Raw genomic sequence first — 20,904 nt, 5'->3', positions numbered from 1 at the left:
GAAAGGAGACCAAGCAGCCATCTGTGTGTTACGGCCGGGAGGCCCAGCTAAGGCTAATGAATTATCAATATGTTTAGCTGTTGATAGATAGATCATCGTGCAACCTTAATTTTTATCAGAGATTTTCTTCTTATCCTTTAGCCGTAAGTGATTTTTACAAAGAAGTGTGAAAGGGCCGTGATCCGGGCTGTTCATGTGAGGACCACATACGTTCTGGTTAACATGATTTTCATTTTTTATGCAGAATTTTGTCTTCAGTTAGTTTGCCTCACTCTAACAATCTTTTTTTTTTACTTTATTTTTTATTTTTTTGCTAACTCACCCAATTTGTAACATTAGAAAACAAATACAGAAACACTGAGGCCAAGGGGCCCTGTTATTCTTGAGGCAGAAGATACAGGCGTTACCATGGTGAAACGGAGAGCATGGACTGCCCTCAGGACCACTCTTACCATGTCCTTCCCACTGTGCTCCTGAGGTGCAGACAGCCCGTGTCCGTGTGTAGGCATTTCCCTGATCTTGCCCAAGGGGAACGCTCACCGGAGCTGACCCTAACATGTTTCGTTGTTTGCTTTTCTTTCTGGAGACAGGGTTTATTATGCAGCTCTAGCTGTCCTAGACTCACTCTGTAGACCAGGTTGCCTTGAGGGAGGTGGGGAAGCTCCACCGGAAGGTACAGTGCAGGATGAGGGTGTGTGATTTCCAGGCGAGCGAGTGTGACAGTCTGAGCCACAGGGGGGTGGACAGGAGCCCGCAGACAGTGTCAAGAGAACTCTTGTCTTTGGCAACACTTGTGGTTGCCTTTGACTGAGATTCCCATGTAAAAAAAGTTGTGTCAGAAAGAATGTGATATTTAAATGCAAAGACACAAGATATTCAAGTCTTTTCATATTGATATTATTATTTTTCAGAGCAAGAGTTCTTAGATTTTTAAAAATCGTATTTGAGCCCTGCATGTTTGTACAATCTTGTATTGATAGTCTCAAGTGAGTTTCTTTATGTCTGTTTGTATCTTGAAAGAAGTTTGATATTTAAGAAATGGCGTCAGAGCCTTTGTGGTTGGTAGGATTGATCTCCCGGCCCACGGGATGAGAAACTGTGCTCTCGGACCTCGTCATTGATTTAAGGTTTGAACACTAATTTTCTTCTGACAAACATGAAGATGAATGTCAACTCTCTTATGCTCGTTTCTGGACACCTTCAGCTGGCTGCCTTTCTGGACGCCTTAGGCTGGCTGCTTTTGGCTGAAGGGAGGACTGAAGGGAGGACTGAAGGGAGGTCCGGGACATTTGCTCCTAAACACGGGTAATTAGAAATGAAGTGAGTGCTGGGATGTGCCCTATGCTCCTGCTCTTCCACCTGCCTTACACACAGATCTCCTGGTTGCCACAGTCCAGACACCCTTATGTTGATAATTTTAAGAGTGAAATAGCAACTTCTTTATGTTGCTAAAGATGCGTCTGGCTTCCTTTGAATGCGGCAAGCACACGAGGGCGTGCATTTCCTTGGTAGCTCTTCTGTGAAGATCAGAACAAGGAGCATTTATTGACACATACCCACCTGCACGCTCTCCACCATTCTTGTCTGCCTGGCTGATCTATGATGCTCAGCTGATTGCATAGTATGAGATCTATCTTCTGCCCATCGCATCTAGGCAGCTGGCGAACTCTGGGCTGGAGCAGGTGGTTCCGTGACAGCCTGTTCTTCCTGCCAAGAAAATGAGCAGATGCAAGACACGTGTGGTTTTCTGGCTCTCTCCTGAGGAGGCTCAGAGGCTCAGTGTCTGTGTCTTGAGTGACGGGGCAAGCCCAGCGTGGCATTGGGTGGTGTGTGCTGTCCATCAAGACAAGTGTCTGCGGCATCATGTCTGTTAGAACGAAGGCTTGTCTGGGGAGAAGCGGGATAATTTTCAGATAAGGAAATTGCACGATTGAAGGGTTATCCTGGTGTATAAGTGAAATTTGCTGTCATTTGCCTTTCATCATGGTGGAATGGTATTGCTTGCTGATGAGGCAGAAGCATCAGCTTTATCAGTAAGAAGATGTACCACTCCAAAGATGAGAACACTGGGGCACAGGCCTTCCGAGGCAGCTCCCTTTAAGTTTTAAATGGACTGAAATGGAGAAATAGGTTTTGCTCTTGTTGCACAGTAATCTTGGAGTTCTGAGTGTCTGGTACTGGAGATAAAGCCTCAGATAAACTTCATGTCTAGTGAATGTGTGACATTATGTTTCAGCTTCCTAAGAGTTTTGGGTTAATTCTTCACCTCTCAATCACTGTTGAGAAGAATGCTAAGGAGTGTCTGCAGCAAGCAGACAAGTACCTTCTGTCACATCTCCCAGAAGGCTGGTGGCTGGCCACACTTGCTGTAGGAAGGGCAGAGCAGGGAGAGGCTGGGGAATGGGCTTAGCCTTGCAGACTGAGGAAACCGGCAGGCTTAGGTATTTGAACTTGGACCTGGACTTGACTGTGTCATCAGCCCTACATTTGGGAGACTGGCCCTTGACAGCCGAGATGCTCAGTAGTCCCCCACCTGACAGGGTCCAGTGTCACCTCAGAGGCACACCTCTGAGCCTGAGGGCTTTCCAGAAAAGTCTGAGCACTCCAGTGTGGGCGGCATTGTCCTGGTGGTTAGCGTGCTGGATGGGATAATGCTGGCAATCCTTGTGGCAGGAGAGGACAGCTGCCTCCTGTTCCCAGGGCCTTGCTTTCCTCACAGTGCTGAGTGGTCTCCGACAAATCACAGACAAAAGAGGTGCCTCCTTCCTCAAGCTTCTAGATCAAGTGTTTCTTTAGAGCAGCAGCAAAATTACCTAAAACAATGCTCTGTGGAGAGCATTGTTTTGGTCTGTTTTTCTCCTCATCCCATGGGTCCTGAGTGGATTTGGCCTCTATTTAACATGGCAGTGATAATTTGCTATGTTCTTACCACGTTATTGTTGTGCTGGAGAAGTGAGAATCTCAGTGCAGAGCCGTGGGCTTTAGTGATTTCCAGAAGCTCCAGGAGCAAAATGGGGACTTTGTCTCACGCCACCTTCCCTTCATGCACACACACACACACAGACACACACACAGACACACACACTGTAAAGTACTAGCTCACTGATGGAATTAAACCTGGGTCCTGATAGCTTATAGATTTTTTTATTTATTTTTTTTTTTTTTGGTTAGATCATTCTGTTCCTCTGGAAAGAAATTATGTGCACCATTTGTGAAGGCTGGATCGTTGTCAAGGTTGTAATCACTTCACAGGCTTTTAGCCAGGATTTTAAAAGCGGATGCATGTCTGCGCAAGCGTTCAGTGTGGATAAAGTGACGCTTTACTGCAGAGGTTAACGGTGGTGAACTGGTGTGCCATAAGCTTTCTTAAGAAGCAAGGCAGCTAATCCAAGTGACAGGAAAGGGTAAATGTGGCCTGGTGTGCTTCCTGTTTGAAATGAAATCCTATTTTTATGTTTATGTTTCTACAGTTCTTTACCCTAGAATTCTCTGTTCCGAAAAATCATTCTTCCATTGGCCAGATTACCTATCAAAAGGAGGGGAAAGCAATATAAAGAGCATGAGCATTCCTCTTGCTCTGGAAGAGTGACTTCAGACTCTTTCAGGAAAACAGTGGATTCCTGTCTGTGCACTGTAGCGCTGCAGCTGGCTCTCCACAGGAGCAGGCAGGGCTGGGCAGCTGGTGGTTTCCTTGGAAGCCACACCATGGCATGCTGGTTCCGATGCACCGTGGGGCAGGACTACAAAAAGGCACGCCTGTCAGGAAGCCATTGCAGGCTTCTTCCTCTTCCTAGTCCTCTTTCTTATCTTGAAACAGGGCCTCAAAACGTAGCCCAAGCTGGCCCTGAACTTGCAGGGATCCTCCTGCCTCAGCTTCTGGGTGCAGGGATTCCAGGTGTACACTCCCGTGTGCGAGGTTTTTCTTGCCACTCTTTCCCAGTCTTTCACATGTCACCTGTAAGCCTGTCCTTTTATCCCCATCTTGCTTTCTTCTATTACTCTGAGAGGAACGTGTTTGTGCCACAGGACAGGACATCTTCATTGTCGGCTTGATCCAGTTTGATCCCACCTGGGAGACACACCTCTGGGTCTGTCTATGATGTTTTCAGAGATTCGAGGACAGACCTCCGTGAATGCAGGGTGCCGCGTGAAAAGGGAAAAGGAGAAAGAGCGTTGGCATCACTCCTCTCTGCTTCCTGCAGATGCCAGGTGGGCTTTCCTACCATGACAGACTCACCACCGCAGAACAAACAAACCCTCTCCTTAATGTCACTTCTTTTTTAGATTCATTTATTTATTATGTATACAATGTTCTGCCTGCATGTTGTACACCTGCAGGCCAGAAGAGGGCACCAGATCTCAGATGGTTGTGAGCCACCATGTGGTTGCTGGGAATTGAACTCTGGACCTCTGGAAGAACAGACAGTGCTCTTAAGCTCTGAGCCATCTCTCCAGCCCACAAACCCTCTGACATTGCCCTTGTCAGGCACTTAGTCACAGCCGTGTGAGAAGTAAGCAATGTGCCCAACATCTGTTTAAATTTGCTGTCTGAGAGTCTTTGCGTGGCTGAGTGAAACATCGTCACTTCACTGTAGATAATAAAGTTTTAGGTGATCTTAAATTAATGAAAATGTATGAACTTTAATGCTAGTTGCTGCATCTCACTGGGTTAGTTATTCAGAGAATTCCAGTTTTCTTTCTTTCTCTTTCTTTCTTTCTTTCTTTCTTTCTTTCTTTCTTTCTTTTTTTTTTTTTTTTTCTGGTTTTTCGAGACAGGGTTTTTCTGTGTGCATCGTTGGCTGTCCTGGACTCACTCTGTAGACCAGGCTGGCCTCTAACTCACAGAGATCCGCTTGCCTCTGCCTCCAGAGTGCTGGGATCACAGGCAGGCGTCACCACTGCCCAGCTTGTGTTCTCATTTTAAACATCAGGTTTATTGTCAGCCCGTGTTGATCTGGTGAAGAAGTTTTTAGATGTTTATATGTTTTCACCAAACCACCAGAGCCTTTTCCTAACAGCCTCAAAACGAGTCTCAGTGTTTGTCACAAGCATTTCCTTTGGGATGGCCCTGAGATTCAGGCTCCTCAGAAGACCCCTCAGTCCTCCTCATCTCACAATTTCCATCTTTTCCAGGGACACTTAATTTCAGTCCATACATGTAGCTTTGTGTGTCAACCGTACTGATTGTTTTGTGTGTAAGTCCCAAGTCCCTTTGGGATAGTTTTTTCTTTCTCTCTAGTCTTCTGAGCTGGGGCAGTTTCTCCGTCTTAGCATCAGAGGGCGTGAATAGTGCTCTTCAGACCATGCTGCCATGGGGACAGCTCACTTTGAGAGGCATCATCCAAGCTATCCCTGAGTTAGCTCCCCTTCACCAACATCACGTTTTATGCCAGGATGCTTTGTGAAACTTGAACATTTCTGTCAGTTGAAACACAAATATTTATTTAACACCCACTAATTAGAGACAATACTGAATTTCAACGAAAAAAAATCCTAGTGTCTTGAGGAATAACAACAGCGTGCTCGCTGGGGACGGAAGCAGTAGGACACACGCACACTCCCCTCCCTCCTGTCCAGCCACACTTACTGCATGTGTGGTTGCATATTGTCTTGATACCCAGAGCCCATGCTTGGTAGTTCATCTACTGTCCACCATGGTTCTGGAGACCTTGTTGTGCAGGACAGAGAAAAGCTTGAGTTGTCTAACCCAGATATGTTTCCAGACATGGACATGGCTATACTGTGCCTTATTGTGTCTGTCTGCCTGTCTGTCTATCCGTCTATCCATCTATCTATCTATCTATCTATCTATCTATCTATCTATCTATCTATCCATCTATCTATCAACAAGATTTACTGTGTAGCCATGAGTTTATTATAATCCTCCTGCTTCAGGAAAGTAAAAAAATAAAAATAACATCTCTAAGTTATGGCAAGGATAGAGAGACTGAATTTGTGAATACCTGAGATAGTAATGAAGAAAAGCATCGCTCTGAGGATGAAAGCAAAAAGACTCATGTTTCAGCCGTGTGACCATGGTCTGTCAAGAGCTTACCGGCCCCCAGGCTAGTACTGGCTGATCCGCACGTCCCCAGGCTGTGCCTTGTGCTAGCGGGACACTGCAGCAAGTAAAATTCTGCAAATCAGCAATCTGGAGAAACTTCCCAGAAGAGCCTGCAGGGTGATCCCACCTGCAGGGTGATGAAGAAGGGCTCATGGAGGAGGGGTTTTCCGGAGTGTGGGACCCTGGCTTGTGGCAGGATGCTGGGGAGCACAAGTGTCCTCCAAAGCTCCTGGTTTTCAATCACTCAAATATGTGCAGCCAACTATGTGTAACTTGTAGTAAGCGGGTGTTGTTAGGTGACCGAAGCATGCTGACAGCTGATGGAAGTGTTTCCAGCAGAGAGCCGCGAGAGCCTGGCTTCCTGTCCCCCAGAGGAGCCACGTTGCTACGGAAACTACACTGGTGTGTGGTGACTTTGAAAACCTACATACAATGTGTACCAAGAGTCAGTTTGGGTAGACAACTATTTTTATTATTTGCGATGATCTGTATGTGCGTGTATGTCCGTGTGGAGTATGTCCAGACAAGTACCGGCGCCTGTGGAAGCCAGAGGCACCGGGCTCCCTGGTGTTGGACTTACAGATGGCTGTAAGCTCTTGACATGGGTTGGTGCTGGGAACCACCTTCTGGTCCTCTGCAAGAACAGTGCACGCTCTTAACCACTGAGCCATCTCTCCAGCCCCGAGAGCCCGCTTCTTGTCGAAGCCTGGAAGGGGTTTTATAATTGTGCATCCTTAATAGATGACGGCTCACAGTCTGGCGGGGAAGCAGCTGCCCGGGAACTCTTGGCTGGGTGCTGCTGGTACACTTGAGGCAGAGCTGTCTCCTTTCTATGGGAAACCTCAGACTTATCCCTCAGGCTTCTCAACAGACAGAATGAGGCTGAGCTAGATCATCCAGAACAGTTTCTGCTGACCGCCAGGTTCTTAGTCCTGTGCTAACGCGGTCAGAACTTAATTTAGTGAGTCTGTGTGTGTGAGTTTGCTTTCTCCAAAGCACTTGGTTCATGTCACAGCATTACTTAGGGCTAAAGTGTATATTTGTGTCTGGGCTGCATGCTAAGGGACTGGGTTCACACTCCCACCAGCGGCAAACTCTGGTTTGGGCATTCCTAGCTCATGGCAGCACTGGCAGACTTGTGTCTTTCAGCCAGGGCATGAGGACCAGTGTCCAGCATGAGGCTGTGGCCTGTGTTTCCCTGAGGACCAGTGAAGCTGAGTGAGAACCTTTGAAATACTCAGTGGACGAGGACTTTGCTTATTATAGCCTCGTGTGGTGGTGCCTGTGGTCATCTCAGCATGGGGAGGCTGAGGCAGGAGTATCACAAATCTGAGGCCGTCCCCGACTGTATCTCAGCATTCTGCTTTCTCAGCCCTAACTAGCCCCAAATAAGCTAATGCTGTGACGTGAACCCAGCACATTTGAGAAACCAAGCACACACACATACAGGCACGCACACACGCACACACGCACCAGATGATGTTCTGACAGGGTTAACACAGGAGAGCCCGGAGCTCTCAGGTAATCCCTGTAATCAATGTGGCTGAAAGGGCTGGAGACCATGAGATGCCTCCAGGCAGAAGGAGCTGATTGCTAGAAATAGCTTTTATAAGTTTCTGTGGCAGACAGCACAGTAAAAAAATAGAAATGCAAAACACTCCTGAAATCAAAGCAAAATAAATTTAAATCATAAAAATACCGGCAATGGCAGTCCATCACGATGTCATGAGGAGGGTGGCACAGTGGAAAAGGTTATTCAGTTCCTTCTGGATACAGCTGGTGAGCGTTTGGGTCCTGGGAGGCAGCAGAACCTTACTTTTAGGAGGTGGATCCTGGTGGCAGGAAGTGAGGTCATTGAGCTTGCACTTCCTTCTGCCCCGTGTTTCCTGGCTGTGAGGAGGCAGAGACATTTCCCTGCTCCTCACACCCCACGATGCTCGACCTCCACCAAGAGAAGACGGCGGTGGGTTTGTGGACTGGCACCTCTGACCCGCAAGCAGGACGGCTTTTCTGCCTTGGTTTGAGATTTCTTGCTTAGTTTGTAAAGCTCTCAAAATAATTTGTTCTTCTCACTCAGGGGTGCAGGCCACCCGTCTGCTGGCTGACACAGCCCCACGGAAGGTTCTGGAAACTGTGAGCGAAACTGTTATCCCTGATGAGAGAGAGCAAGTCATCTCTTCACCCCACCGAGACCTGAGATCACTGCCAACCCTGGCAGGGATCCACCTTATGCCGGGCATCGGGAAAGCACTGTACACACAGCTGTTAATTCCTGGGGGAGCGGACGAGGTAGGTTAGGGTTTCGGAGGTTCTGAGGACAAATTTGAGAGTTTAGAGGATTTTCTGAGGGTCACTGGGAAGCGGAGAGCCTGGTCAGACCCAGTGCACCCCTCAGGACTGGTGCGTGGGCAGAGCTGCCTGGGCTGCGGGTGCCGGGCATCTTCCAGCCTGGTGCTCACGGAGCAGTCCTGTGTCCGTGTAGGTGGTTAGGGTTTAGCAGCCTCAGAGGGCGCTGAGGATAGCCTGCTCCCTGATGAGGTCTGCCTTCTGTAGATACACGCATTCTTATCTGCTCAGAGATGAGGACATCCTGTTACCTCCTCCAGCCGGGCCTGTCGCCTAGCCAGGAGTCCACCGCCCACGGAAGCTGATTTACTTAAAGCTGAGCTAAGGAGACAGGAACAGTTAGCTCCATAATGAGATAATGTGCTCATTCTTCCCAGAACCCCTCCCTTGGGGAGGCTGCTTGCTGAGTTTCCATAAGACTGCAGCCTGACTGATTTCCAGAGTTACCCAGAACAGCGTAACGTTTGCTTTTCCTTCTTTTAATCAGCTTTTCTTTCTCATACTGGACAAAACCTGAAGTGATTTCCTCAACTGTCTGAGCTTCTCACTCTTTTTCTCTGAAGCTCCCTCCCTTCTGCTGTATAGCTGCTTGTCTGCCCTGTGCCTGCTTACTGATCCTCACCACAGAATCTGCCTTCCTTCCTTCTTCCTCCCTCCTTCGTTCTTTTAAAAACATTTTATTTGTTTTTATTTTATATGTAGTGGTGTTTTGCCCGCATGTATGTCTGTGTTAAGGTGTCAGATCTTGGAGTTACAGTTGTGAGCTGCCATGTAGAACTGACATGAGAACTGAACCCAGGTCCTCTGGAAGAGCAGCCAGTGCTCGTAACCACTGAGCCGCCTTTCCAGTCTCTGCTTCCTTGAAGGCATAACTTTGCCTCTTCTCTATCTCTTTCCTGGCCACTGCCGAGACCTACAGCTGGTCTGCCCTGGTGTTGTCTCCCTGAACTCTAGCCGAATTGTTCCCAGTAACTCTGTTGTGGACCTTTTGGTTTATGAGATGTTAACGTTTTTGCTCTAATTCCAAATGGAGGAATTTCAGCGTGTCCGTACCTGCTCGGTGTCTCGTGTGGAGTGTGGTCTTTGCCAGCTGGAATTAGTTGAGTTCTGAGGACTTTGAGGGGTGTAAATACGACAGCCCAGAGGAAAAAAGCATAGTGGCTTGGAGGAGACAGAGGAGGACTGCTTGCTGGTTTGCTGGTTTGCTGGTTTGCTGGTTTGCTGGCTTTCTGCTTTCTGGTTTGCTGGTCACCTTGGCTTCAGGAATTCCTGATGATGGATAATGGTATCACTCCCCAAAGAATCCTACAACCCTATCCAGCAAGAAGAAGTAAAGAGGGCCACGTCCCCTTTCCCTGTAACCTTCTTTACCCCTACCTGAAGTTGGGGGTGGGAAGGGAGGTATAAGCTTCAAGGAACCCACCCACATTTGAAAAGCAAGTGCCCACAGCTATGTTTTAAAATTCTTTTGTAAATGAGACTAGTTCTTCTCCCCAAATAAAAAGAGAAATTTGCTTTCCCCTGTAACATATGCACCCAATTTGGGGGTCCCCGAAAGTTTTCAGAAATATCCTGAGAAGCTCTCAGAGTCTCCTTTTCAGCCATCTGTGGAGGAAATTAGGGCTACACAAGAGGGGTCCAGGCTTAGACGAGCAGACTCCACAGTCAGAGTGCCTAGACTGCCTTCGCTCCTCTGACGTTGGTCCTGAGCCGTGGGCAGTGTTTCGGATCCATTCTAACCTGCACACATGTACCCTTGAACCCTCATCTTGCACAGTCCCTGCTGCAACTTTCCTGCTTATCCAGCAAGTTCTACGGAGGGGGCTACCTTGCTCTGCCTACTCATTCCTCCATACCGGGCTCAGGTCCCACCTGGAACCTGGGAATGACAGGGCCACTCTGCTACCAGCTGCTTCCTTCTGGGTTTCAGGGATTTCTGGCATCTGGCACTGTTCCTCTGTTCCCATGATTGTTAGCCCTGTCACAACTGAGCAGGTCACTGGGCCGGACACTCATGGTGCCATGTGGGGCCGTTTGCTTTATACTTGGAATCTCAACCCCAATACTGTTATGAAGACCCTTTAAGCATCTTAACAAACTCTCTCTTAAAGGCTTCCACGATTAGACTAACAAACCCATGCCATGTGGCTGGTCAGTTCTGAAGACTAATTCTCAAGTTCTGTTGATAGCTGTGAGGATCTGTAAACGGAGTGATAAATCCTCTTATGACTAAGCCTCCCAGAGCGCCACTCATACTTCCCTGAACCACTGAGCATCTGTCCCTGTCACATGTGGGTCTGCACCCATCCTGAGAGCCACAGGTGGCCTGCAGTGGCCAGCCTGGGTGGGCACTGCTGGGCCTGTTGCTGCTGAGTCTCTTTTCTTTGATGGTGCCGGTATAGTAAGTTATGCAGCACGTCCCTTCAGCTGCCAACTCCCGCAGCATGGTGGGACAGGATGTCTTGCTGTATTTTGACACGTAATTGCATTTGACAGTGCTCAGCATTGCGGTGGTCACCCGTGAGTGCTTCCCGGAAGACTGCAGGAAGGTTGCTAGATGTCCTCCAGCACGCTTATGAACGACATCAGTGCTTAACACGACTCAGGGCTGGTTGTGAGCCATGAAGCTGTTCCCGAGTAGAAACAGGGCTCCTGTGTTGGCCTTTGGACACCCTGGCTTCCCGACTGCCCCCGGCCTGAATTCAGGATGGTTTTTTATCACGGACGTTGACGCTCCGTGATGGTGATGCCAGTCCTGGTAGAAGTTAAGGCTAGCGTGTTGGGTGCTTGACCTGGAACTTTCAGGTTTGCTAAGGATTTGAGTACAGGTACCAACATTTTATAAAGCTGGCGACAGGTGTGAGAAAGCAGAGTGATCCAAAACACCCTTGTGGGAAACAGTTGGTCTGACACTGTCCATATGTCTGTCTTGGCTAAGTAACCTAAAGGCCTGGAAGGAGGAAGCATGTCTTCAGATGTCAGCTGGTGGATCTTTGTAACTCACAGTCACTGCTATATTCAAATGTCCTATATGACCCTGACGAAACTTTTCTCTTAATTGCGTCTGAATTAACCCAAGCACCCACTGACCATGCAGAGAGAAGAAAAGTTTGGGGTTATTTCACAAGCTGGGCTGTTTTTCTCTCTCCTTTCAGCCCGAGTTCCTGCTCCACCCATCCCTCCTGGTGGCCTGGGATACAGGCATTGCCGGTTCTGGTGGGCCCAAGTGGTGTTTCCTGACTGCTGTTGTAGAGTTAGGCCAACCGAGACAGTGTCTGGGCTTCCATTTCTCTCCGGCCACATTTGACAGCTTGGTCAGGCTGTGTGGTTCTGAGCTCCAGCTACGGTGTCGGGGTTCTTGCACGTGGTGAGGGGTGGAGTGTGGCTTGTGTCTTTCTGTGGACATCCTGGTATTGGCATCCAGATCTCTTTCTTGGAAACATCACTTGCATGTTCAAATACATGAATTCAGTTTGAATTTGAGTATTTATTTTAAAGCTTGGGTCCTGTTACCTCTAAAATATGTCTAAGTGTGCTATAGAAGACTTAGAAAGAATATACTGCTGTTCATTTTTTTTGTTATAAAATAAACCAAAATTAATATCTTTATGGATTTATCTTATTTCTAATCAGGTGTATGCACATACCCATGGAAGCCAGGGTGTTGGGTCCTCTAGAGCTGGGGTTACAGATGACACTGAGTTGTTTGACGTGGGTGCTGAGGGCCAGACTAAGGTCCTCTGCAGGGGCTCTCTAACCCCATGCCCACTGTCCAGCCCAGTGACTATCTTTTAAACAAATTACAAAACTTGGACTTAGTGGTGGAGTGCTTGCCTGATACACGCAAGGCCTTGAGTTTGAGTCCTGGCATCGAAACAAAACATTACACACCTGAGTACAAATAATTAAGAGTACAAATAAGGTCTGGAGCAAAGCCGTGCTTTTATAGCATTCATCCCCACGTGGAGCCTTTATAAAATAACTTTCACATGTAGAGATCCTGGCATTTTATAAAATAACTTTTACATGTAGAGATCCTGGCATTTTATAAAATAACTTTCACATGTAGAGATCTTGGTACTTTAAGGGAGAACTTGCAGAGCCCCACCTGGTAGTTTCAGCATCGTTTCCAATAAACAGGCCTTCAGTGTGCGCCTGTGTTCAGTCCCCGTGTATACTATAGGTGCCTTAAGCATTGGGTGTGAGGAAAACCCTGGCTAAGTTCACAGGGTTTGGAATAGATTCAGCAAATACCTCTGCAGTACATTCCACCCAGGCCTCCTATTTCTTCCTCAGAAGGTTCATTATTTAAATTTTATATTTAGTGTTCATTTTGTATCTATGATTTAACATGTATGTTTGTGTCTCTAAGAATGCATTGAATGATTTGAAATGTAAGTCAATCAAAGAGCCATTCCGGCTGAGACTTCTGAGTTGCCCTTTCACTCACCTTTCTATTTGTTTCGTCTGCAGTCTTTGGTTTGCCCAGAGTCTCCTGTCAATGGCTGTTTTCACTCTAAGACCACACATTAAATACACGCTGTGCTATGACCATGGGGTGGCATCTGGATTTCTACGGGTCTGTTACAGGTGGTCCTTCGGTGAACTTCTGTGCCTAATGAGGGAAGTCAGTCCAAGGACTGACATTCCTGGGTCACAGGCCAAGGGCGCCATTAACAATACTAAACAAAGTTGATTTCTTTGAATCATGTGTATTTTCTTATGCATCAACTCAGTTTTATACCCAGTTATTGATCACGTAAGTTTGCCAATGCTTGACTCTGTGTCAGACTTCAAAATTCTGGCCACTGGGGCATGGTGGCGCATCACCATGGGTTTGGTTGTTTTTCTATGAACTCTGAAGAGATGAACCATGTTCTCATGGTACGCTGTTGGCCACTCAGGTTGTCTTCAGAGAAGTTCATGTGTTAATTGTTCTCATGGTATGCTGTTGGCCACTTGGGTTGTCTTCAGAGAGCTTCATGTTTTAATTCTTTTGTTCATTTTTTCTGTTTTTTGGTTGTTCACATCTGTGATCTATCTCCTGGCCTGTTCCTGTGTACATAAGGAACCCTGGGGTTGTTCACATGTATGGAACTGTCCCTGGCCTGTTCCTGTATACATAGACAGCCCTGGGGTTGTTCGCATCTGTGTCTGTATCTCCTGGCCTGTTCCTGTGTATATACAGAGCCCTGGGATGTTCACACGTATGGAACTGTCCCTGGCCTGTTCCTGTATACATAGACAGCCCTGGGGTTGTTCGCATCTGTGTCTGTATCCCCTGGCCTGTTCCTGTGATATACAGAGCCCTGGGACGTCCCTATCTCCATATATCTTCTCTAATATACTTGTATACTGTTCCTTTCTTTGGGGGGGGGGGCAGAAGAATATTTAAAATTTATTTTCAGACAGTATGAGCAGGTAAAACTATACAATAGTTCACACTCTCATCCACAGAGTGTGAGAAACTGTAGCGGGTGTGTTTTCTGTAACCACATCCACTTCACAGCACAGACAGAACAGGCGAGCCAGAGCCTGACCACAGGCCTCACTTACAATCCCAGGAGGAGAAGCGTGGCCTGGCCAAAATGAAACACCAGTCTTAGGTCCTAAAATCATGTGCAACAGCTAAGAGGGAAACTGGTTGATAGTCTTCATCCACATTTGGCAACCCAAACTCTACCCAGGAGCCAGAGAAATAAGTCTCTGCTTCCTCATGAAACCAGACAGCACCGTTACAACAGCTTCTCAAAATTAGCAATAATAATAACAGCAATAAACAACACAGAGCCAGCCATGAAGACATCTTGACCATCGGCTCTTCTTAGCAGCACGCCAACTCTTAGCGGTCACAAAACAGCAAAAGAGAGGCTCCCTTCCTTCCTTCCTTCCTTCCTTCCTTCCTTCCTTCCTTCCTTCCTTCCTTCCTTCCTTCCTTCCTTCCTTCCTTTTCTCTCTCTCTTTTTCTTTGCTATAAAACTAAAAATAAATGAGGCAGATAAATAAGCCCTCACTTTCAAGACTTTCCTGTCCTAAATTTCTAGCCTTCATTATGGCTCTATGGCTCTCTCTCTCTCTCTCTCTGTGTGTGTGTGTGTGTGTGTGTGTGTGTGTGTGTGTGTGTGTGAGCTGAGTAGGAAGGTCAGGTGGGGTCTTTCTCTGCCTCTTTGAGCTAGTAGGCTTCACTCCAGCATCTGGCTCCTGAGTCTTTATTGGTAAAATTGAACAACTGGGATATTTTTTAAACAACATCCTTGTACATGTATAAATAAATAAATGTAAAAGAAAACCTAGTTTCTCATAAAAAATTTAGAACTAACAAAATCTTTGGGTATTTGTGTATGTATGTGTCTGTGCACATGTGGAACACAAGCATATGTGTATGTTCGTGTGTGTGTGTGTGTGTGTGTGTGTGTGTGTGTGTGTAGACCAGAGGACAAACTTGGGTGTCTCTCCTCTAGAATGCCACCGTCTTATTTTTGAGCCAGGGTCTCCCATTTACCCTGAGCTTCTCATCGGGTTAGGCTGGCCTGACAGTGAGCTCTAGGGATGTCTCTTCCCCAGGCATTAAGGTTGCGGTGTATACCACAAAACCTTTCTGTTTATGTGGGTTCTGGGAGCCCGAGTGAAATCCATGTGCCAGGAAGGAGCTATTTCCCCAGCCCTAAAGCCCTACCCTTGTAAAGTTAATTCTGCTGTCAAGACTAATCAAGCGCAAATGCCAATCAAACAGCAGAGCCTCTCCTTCTACAGCGACACAGCGTTTCTTTGGTTTTGAGCCATGGGTTCTTGTGAACGCCGCTGTTCATCCTTCGCAGTAGCAGCTGGCATGCACCCACCACTCAGTGCCAAGGCAATTAGCACTTCACACGTGCATCTCATTCGGTTCTTGCAATGACGGTGTGAGGCTGCTACCTCAGGCGGCCACAACAAACTACCGTGAGTGTGTGGCTTGAGCCGCAGGCTAGAGCTCTCAGTTCTGGAGGCTGGGGTCTATGTGAAGGGTATCAGTGTGGCAGGTTTGTGAGGCCTCTCCCTGATGGCCAGCTTCGTGTGCTCTACACACACACATACACTCAAACGCCATGAGGGGAGGGAGAGAGCGACACAGGGAGACCCTGACCGTCTGGTATCTTTTCTAATAAAAGTGCTAATCCCTCTGCCTCAGCCTCCTCATAGCTAGGGCTGTAGGCACACGCCACAGCACCTGTATATAATGAAAAACTTCCATTGACCATCATATTTCTTTGCAATGCAAATTTGTAGGTTGGACATTGTACATGTTCAAATTTTACACTCTGATCACCAGGCTGTAATGGTAACATAATTTTGGGTTTTGGTTATGAAGTCCAACTAAATAATGATGAATGCAGTGGAAAGACATGGGAATATGGCTAAAAACACAGACTCTGGTCAGTTTGTCTGGATTGAAAACACAGGTCTGTGGGTTTGAGCCGTGTTCTCAGCCTCTCTGTGTCCCCTCTGCCCCAGCAATGGCCCCAGCAATGGCACAGATTCTGAAATCGGGAAGGAAGGATTTCACAGATGTCCAAAGGAAAGGCAAAATGGAAAAGAGATCAGCTCCACTAGCAGGCTGAGCCAGGGCTGTTTGTCCATCCTCTGCCCTTCTTAGGCCTGAGGGGGTGACAGGCCTTACCTTCCTCTGCCTGCCTCCCCAGCTTTTCCTTTAAATTGAAACCCAGGTGCTAGGAGCCTGGTCTGTAAGGTGCTCGCTTGGTGGACCTGAGGACCTGAGTTCAGCCCCACAACCATATTTTTAAAGCCAGAGATAGTGGTGCATGATTCTAATCCCAGCCCTCGGGAGCAGAGGCAGGAGGGTCCCCAAGCCGCCAGCTAGCTTAGGCAGCTGGTACACACCAGGTTTAGTAGAAACCCTGTCTCAAAAATACAGTGGGCAGCATCTGAGGGATGTCTTCCGGCCTCCACGTGGACGTGCGCCTGCACACATGAACACATATACAGCCACACACAAAAATAACAACCTAGTGTGTATCTGTTGAGCTATAAGATGGGTTTCTATGGTATGTAGTATAATATGCATAAAACACAAAGAAAGGCAAAAATGGCTACTTGGATGCCTCACTCTATGGAAATGTATACAAAGCAAGTTATTCACACGAGCATAAGACACCCCTGGCAGAAGGCAAGTTTTGTTGAACAAGTACAGAGTGGCTCATTTGCTCAGCAAAGGACCGTCAGCCTGATGGTCATTCTATTCAGAAGAGGTTGCTGTGGCAACATGGCGACCCCCTCCCCTGGTCCAGGGGTAAGGCTCCCAGACTGCTTCTCCAAACCCAGGCTGCACCACCTTGCTGCAGCTACAGGAACCTTTAGCCTGCACGGACACAGCGGTCCTTATGAGCTGCTTGGCACTTGGGAGCGTTCCCGCTGCTTGCCAATTACGGTGAAGCTGCTCTTGGAACAGTAGTTGCCAAGTCTCCTAAGACCAGAGGATGCTCAACCCAGTGTTTGTCACCAGCCTGGCCTGCAAATGTCCTCGACATAACCTACCTGACCCCTAAAAGATTACTGTCGGAGCAGGAGACAGAAGAGCATGGTAGTTTACAAAGGCAAGTGTTCTCCTGGGAACTGCATTTGCAGGTCGCTGCAGGAGCTGACTGAACAAGCCCAGGAAGCAGATTTCACGTCATTGTATGCCAGGCACACAATTCTGTCTGTATTTGTCTCTTCACTGTACACACATTTTCTCCTTGTTTCTTTCTTACAGTTTTTCTTTTTATTTGTATTTGTGTGTGTGTGTGTTCTGTCTCTGTGGGTGTGTCTGTGTTTGTGAGTGAGTCTGCGTGTGGGTCTGTCTGTGTGTGTGTGTGTGCACACGTGCCAAGCTCACTTACTTCAGCAAGCTTAGCAGGAAGATCTTCTCCTTGTTAAGTCTCCTTGCTGTTCTACTGTTTTTTCATTAAGTGCAAATATTATTCTTTTTACACAGATTATCTTGTTTACTGTCCACACAACCCTTTGGCATCGCTTTGACTGTTCTTTCTCCCCCTTGACAGAACTGAGCAGGGCTGGAAGGCACAGACCTCATTGCTCAGGCTGGAGCAGACTCAAGCTCAGGCTCCAGGCAGCTGTGCTTCATGCTCACGTGTCCTCAGGAGCTCTGTGATGGCTTCTCAGAACCTTGGCCCAGTCTTTGGGTGGGAGACTCCACACTCTTCACACACGTGCACTTTCTTTTTATAGATTTAATAAAATTTGATCCTTTTTGTTATGCGAAAAACAATCAGCAGTGCTGGTTCTCACGCCTGCAGCTGTACCTGCTCAGTGCCCTTTCCTGCCACTTCTGCTCTGTTTCAGGACTCACTTGGAAGAATGAACTCTTGGCAGAAACACCACTTTATTTTATTCCTCCGTTAACAGAATGAGACAGCTCACTTGATTCATAAGAAAGTTAAAATAACACTGTGCTTTGACCTTGCCCTTAAGATACTGACTTTATTTGCAAACATTCTAAACATCTTAGATACGTCTTTTCTTTCCTTTTCCAGTTTCTCCTTTTATGTCTGTCTCCAAAACAGGTAGAGAAAAATATACCTAGTTTTGTGCTGGATTCTTGTGGATCTGTTTTCAAAGAGTGTCTTTTCTTTGAAAATCACTAGGTAAACGGAAGTTTTCAGAGTACCTGCTGTTTGGAGCCGTGGCTCTGCCTGAGGAGCTCGGCCTCCGGAGGAGACTGGTTATGAGGAAAGCCCTTCATGCTCTCTCAGGCTGTCTTTGAGAACATCTCTGAGGCTGGACTGGAAATCGTGGAGGCTGGTCCCCACAGAGGCGAGCACCCTGCATTTCCCATGGCTGCCCTCAGAGTGCTGGCTGAGTGAACTCATCCCCGCCGCCCTCAGTACCTGCCCCTAAGGCTCCTGGCTGTCTTCTCGAAGTAGTCAGCATGGACTCCAGTGCTACAGGGATGGGTGTGGGAGCGTGCCATCCCAACCCCAGGAAACTTCCGGCTCCGCAGAGGAAAAGGGAGGGTCACACCCTGCTTGTCTGTGGAACACTGTGGGTGACTGAGAGGAGGATGTGCAGCAGGAAAGAAGGCCTTTTAGGGAGAGGGAGTGCTGAGGAGAGGACATTTCAAGGTCATCTGAAGAGCAAGACCAGCAAGAAAGGAGAGGGGACCGCAGGATGCAGGGGTCACTCCAGGGAGGGCAGAGGGATTTGACTTAGCCTGGCCTTGGGTGCTTTGTTGATGCCAGTGGTTGAAGGGCCTGGGCTAGAAGGGAGGCGGTGAGGCCTGGTGGAAATGTTTCAACAAATGTAAGGTGGATAAGTCCTAGAACCAGCCTGCTGGGCTGTGAACAGCACAGCAGAGCTCTATGGGGCTGAGGAGGGAGGGAAGGACTGCCAAGCAATTTCATCACAGCAGCTAAGCAAACCTGTTGTAGAAGGAGGCGGGGAACCTTAGAGTTGTGCCAGTGTTCCCATAGAAGTCATGGGAAACTGAAGGTGGTCAGGCCAGAGCAGAGCGAGGGAGAGTTTACAGAGCAGCTCACAGAGGGGCCTTTAAGCTTGTGGTGAGAAGACATGGCTGACACCCCAAAGTACCCCAAGATAGCCCAAGCCCACCTGATGCACACATGGCTGACACCCCAAAGTACCCCAAGATAGCCCAGGCCCACCTGATGCACAAAGGGCCGACACCCCAAGGCGCCCCAAGGCACCCAAGCTCACTTGACACAGGACTTGCCTGCTCTGGTTCTCGGAGCATCTGTTCTGCAGAAGTCCTGCAGGCCTCACTGTAATGTCACCCTCTTGAGAACAGGAGCAGAGTAAGCTGCATCCTCCTCCAGTTCAGTCTCAGGCTTTCCACAAATACCAAAGTCCACTGTCTTCTCTTGATGCTGCTCCCATCAAGGGTAGGCACAATCTACCCTTACTTAAGCTGACAGATAAAGGCAAGAACAAGACCATTCCCAACAACAAAGTCTGGAAGGACAGAGAGGGGGTGGGAGGAGGAAGGAGGGAGAGAGGAGCAGGGGTGGGAGGGGCTTTGCCTGAGAGAAAGACACTGATATTTGCTGAAAATTCCCCCCAGGGTCTCCAGGAGTCAATGCAATTCTGGGAATGAGGAAACTGGCTCTTAATTGCTGATAGGGACAGCGATTGCGCAATCTGCTTTAAAGCCTTCTGCAGCACTCACTCCCCGCTCCGCTCCACAGCCACTTGGAATGCCTCTGGAGGTGATTACGGCAGAGGCAGACTGAGCGTTAGCACTAACCGTGCTACCTCATTAGCACGAGGCAACGGGTGGACGCTCTACTGGCTTTGGATGGAGATGAAATTAATGTGGAGTTGTTGGGTGGAGCCGGAATGCGGACGCCAGCGAGGACGCTGGGTCCTTTCTGCCCTCCGGTAGCTGAGCCCCCCTACTCTGTTCTCTTGCCTTCTCACAGCGCTAGGGCAGGTTTCAGCCCCTCTCTGCAGCTCTCCCCCACCGTTGTGTATTTCAAGTTACAGTTCTGTCTTCCACTGTTATGCCACACACACTCAGCCTTAGTGGAGCGGCTTGGCTTGTAGAAACGAGAGGGAGAGGCTGTGTAGGGGATCCAGTTTCCCTCAGCTGTAGAGGAATGTTAAGGCAGAGCATGGCTGCTGTGGCTAGAGATCACATCCACAGACCTGGTCTGTGTGACCCCCCTGGAATACAGCTTTCCCCTGTATTTCTTTAAGGGATTTTACTCAGTTCTTCACCTGTTTGTATTTTTTTTTCCTGCAGTTCTTTTAAGGTGTTTATTTTCTTCTTCTAAGGCGTCTATCATTTTCATGGCTCAGATTTAAGATCGTTTTCTCGTCCTTCCCGTGTGATGGTATCCTCAGGACTTGCCATGGTGGGATATCTGGGTTTTGGTGGTGTCACACGCCCTGGTTTTGTTGCTGGTGTTCTTGGTCACCTCTAGCCATTTGGTTGACTCTAGTGTTATCAGGCTTGGTGGGCTCTGATGGTAGTAGGTCTTTGGGGCTGTAGGTGGAGCTTGTGGTTGCAAATGGCCACAGTCCTCCGGTTCTCCTGGTGCTCCCTGATTTGTGCTGGTCTCCGGGGCCTCAGATCAGCGTGGATCCCAGGAAATGGTGCAGGCCTGGGAGGAGATGGAATAAGGGGAGAAACAAGGGGGAGGATCAGATAGAGAAGAGGGGTGGGAGGTGAGAGGACTGGGAACAAGAAGGGAAACTGAGGTGGGAGAGCATCTCTTTGTCAAGCTGGAGGCCTGCAACAGGGTAGGCTCCTAGAAGGACAAGGGTATGACTCTAGCTGAGACTCCTAACAGGGATGGTGGGGGAAGAGGGACATGAAGACTGAAGTGATCACCTCCTAGCCAAGCAGGACTAGTGGAAGGAGGGAAACAACGACCCAACGACAAAATCTTTGATGCAAAAATTACCCTGCCTACAAGAAGTGCAGGGATAAAGAGAACAAAGATTGGGGGAAATTCCAATCAAAAATTAGTCCAACCTGA

The 20,904-nt window shown here is 48.1% G+C and overlaps 2 long non-coding RNA genes across 5 annotated transcripts in view; one reads left to right on the top strand and one right to left on the bottom strand.

Moving 5' to 3' along the window:
- Positions 1 to 501: 501 nt before the first annotated feature.
- Positions 502 to 7,899, bottom strand: LOC132654339 (uncharacterized). Its single transcript, XR_009592043.1, has 3 exons — positions 7,764 to 7,899; positions 5,964 to 6,191; positions 502 to 5,418 (listed from the first exon to the last, which is right to left on the bottom strand). It is a non-coding gene; the product is annotated as an uncharacterized LOC132654339 (long non-coding RNA).
- Positions 7,900 to 7,919: 20 nt separating this feature from the next.
- LOC110548299 (uncharacterized) overlaps positions 7,920 to 20,904 on the top strand; it is a 31,069-nt gene continuing 18,084 nt past the window's right edge. For 2 of the 4 annotated variants that reach the window (XR_009592042.1, XR_009592041.1), the window contains exons 1-2: positions 7,920 to 8,027; positions 8,142 to 8,353. This is a non-coding gene — a long non-coding RNA (uncharacterized LOC110548299). Of the gene's footprint in view, positions 8,028 to 8,141; positions 8,354 to 10,906; positions 11,991 to 20,904 lie in introns of those variants that run through there. The other 2 variants (XR_002476390.2, XR_009592040.1) reach the window with 2 other exon arrangements.

Source organism: Meriones unguiculatus, chromosome 5, assembly GCF_030254825.1.
Source record: "Meriones unguiculatus strain TT.TT164.6M chromosome 5, Bangor_MerUng_6.1, whole genome shotgun sequence".
Taxonomy (NCBI): Eukaryota; Metazoa; Chordata; class Mammalia; order Rodentia; family Muridae; genus Meriones; species Meriones unguiculatus.
Note: the sequence above shows the minus strand (reverse complement) of the source record. Positions and strands in the feature narration are given on the sequence as shown.